At 48.7% G+C, this 2,579-nt stretch overlaps 1 non-coding gene across 1 annotated transcript; it reads right to left on the bottom strand.

Moving 5' to 3' along the window:
• Positions 1-2,077: 2,077 nt before the first annotated feature.
• On the bottom strand, positions 2,078-2,150 carry TRNAT-UGU (transfer RNA threonine (anticodon UGU)). Its single transcript has one exon. It is a non-coding gene; the product is annotated as a tRNA-Thr (tRNA).
• Positions 2,151-2,579: the final 429 nt, after the last annotated feature.

Here is a 2,579-nt window from a genome sequence, read left to right as displayed (position 1 = left end):
CACACAGTTCAAAGACAACGCACTACCAGAGTAATGAGAGCTCGGGGTAAGCAGCTACATCATGGGACCTCCTTTGCCAGTACCAAAATATACTAATAGGGGTTTTCCCCTTTTTCCTGGCAACAAAACTCACACCTTTTGCAAGGAATCATGTCTACATTAACCACAATAAACATGATTCCTTGCAAAAGGTGTCAGTTTTGTTGCCAGAAAAAAGGGGAAAATCCCTATTAGTATATTTTGCTACTGGCAAATGAGGTCCCATGATACACCGCGCTGCTGTCAAACCCCAATGGTTTCAAACGTGTGGCGGCCACTCACACTGACGATGTCTCATCGGCCAAAGTGACCCCCCACCCCTCCTCCCCCCCTGACAATGAGTGAACACTGCTGTACTGCGGTTCCATAGCTTGGGTTTTACAGGTAGGAACAATGTTCCACACTGCCCACCAGGGATTAATTGTCTGTCTGTCTGACTCTCTGTCTGTCTGACGTGCATAAATAAATATATAATACACACAGCTCTTTGATTGGTGGAGACCTTACAAACAGCTTTTTGATTGGTGGAGACCTACTGCCGGGTACGGAGAGGGGAGGTGCCTAAGGGAGGAGGGTCAGGGGAGGGGCCTAAGGAAGGGGGGAGTCATGAAAGGGGCCTGAGGGGGGGGGGGGGTTCAGAGGAGGGGCCTAAGGGAGGGGGGGTCACGTGGAGGGGCCTAAGGATATGGGGGGTTGGTCAGGGGAGGGGCCTAAGGGAGGGGGGTAATGGGAGGGGCCTAAGCAAGGGGAGGGGGCTGGGTGGGTCACCCCGTGGTGCCCTTATAAAACTCAACGTTTAACCTACACACTACACTATACACGACACGATACACTACACTTATACAGGTAGTAACAGCTTCCACACTGCCCACCAGGTATGAGTTGTCTGGCTGTCGTGCACGAATGCGCTGTCCAACCATGTTCCTACCTGCCCACTCCGAAGGAACGTGTTAAATTCACGCACACGAATGAGATGTGCGCATGTGCCTGTCGATGTTCCGATGCGGTTGGTGGTTCCACCAGCAGCTAATGGCTGCAAAGTTTGGTCGTACATGTTATGGATATCGTTTATTGTTACATTTGAATCACAGTTCCTATGATTGTTGTTACATTGTTTATTTCATAGCTTTATTTTGGTGATTCGGTAAACGTATGGTTTAGCCATGTTTGTTTGAAGTACAGAGTTAGCCTGATAACTTTAATCTAAATTGTCTTATGGTTGTTATTGTTTGACTTGCATCCCACTGGGATTTTTGCACACAGCGTGTTTTTTTTTCTTTCTGGAATACTTTGCTGGTTTTTCCTGGATTTTTCTGTTGCGCGTAGTCACTTTAAGATGTTTCTTGTTCATGTTTTTGTTTGTTGCGGTTGCAACCGAGTCAAGAGCCGCATGGCTCACAGGACTACACCTAATACATGAAACAAACGAAATTAAACAAACCAGTGTCGTCTTCTTCGAGGAGGAGGAGGGCGGAGTGTCAAGGCCAAATAGGGTGCAATGTTTGGGGTATCAAATCAATTAACACGGTTGGCTACGTATGGTGCGAAAGAAATTCAACATACACCATACTACAAACGAGGCGTTCATTCTGGACGTTTGCGTTGTTCGACGATGTCTGCCAGGGTCGTTTTTTTCTCTCTTCCCCGTCCCCCGATCTAAGAATACGGTAATCCCACGCCGAGAAGTGCAATGCTGCCATCTAGCGGCAGCCCGGGCTTGAACGCGCAGAGATGACACGGACAGGGTTAACAATGCACGTTCGCTGTTGCGCAATTGACATGTATCATTTCACGTTCATTGTGTAACACTCAGGCAAGTACGTGACTTTACCGAAAGAACCAAAGAATAATTCCTGCAGTCACGAAAGCTCCAAAATTTAGATATTAAAAGTAGACAAATTAAACCTCGTCGAACGTCTATGCTGGTTGCAATTGGTCAGCCAACGTTCTACCGTTACACCACACGGTCGTCGTCGTTGTTAAACGCAATGGATTTTTTTTTATTAATCAAGATGTTTGTATTAGAAAAATAAGCCCAAGGCCCCTGCGAGATTTGAACTCGCGACCCCTGGTTTACAAGACCAGTGCTCTAACCCCTGAGCTAAGGAGCCCCCTTGTGAGTCTTATCCCTCCTCTACAAAAACACACTACGAGCAGCAAACACCATAAAAAAACACGATATTGAGCGATAAATAACATTCCTGCGGAGGGAGCTGGTATGAACGTTGGGTTGCTCGGTCAATTGCCAGGGTCAACGGCGGCGTGTTGTATTCCGCAAATATGCCCGACTGTGAGGGCGGGCACAAGCCGGCGTGAGTAGGTTGAACGTTGAGTTTTATAAGGGCACCACGGGGTGACCAGCCCCTCCCCACTCAGCCCCACCCTTCCCAGCCCCCACCCAGGCCCACCCTCCCCACCCAGCCCCTCCCTCCCCACCCAGCCCCTCCCTGCACGACGGACACAATAATCCCCTGTGGGCTGGTGTAACCAGGAGATTCCTGCCAGTATAATTTTTCTTTTAGGGTCACGGTTAACGTTAG

The sequence above is a fragment of the Lampetra fluviatilis genome, chromosome 4, assembly GCF_964198595.1.
Source record: "Lampetra fluviatilis chromosome 4, kcLamFluv1.1, whole genome shotgun sequence".
Taxonomy (NCBI): Eukaryota; Metazoa; Chordata; class Hyperoartia; order Petromyzontiformes; family Petromyzontidae; genus Lampetra; species Lampetra fluviatilis.
The sequence above is the reverse complement of the archived record's forward strand: the minus strand, read 5'-3'. Positions and strand labels throughout refer to the sequence as shown.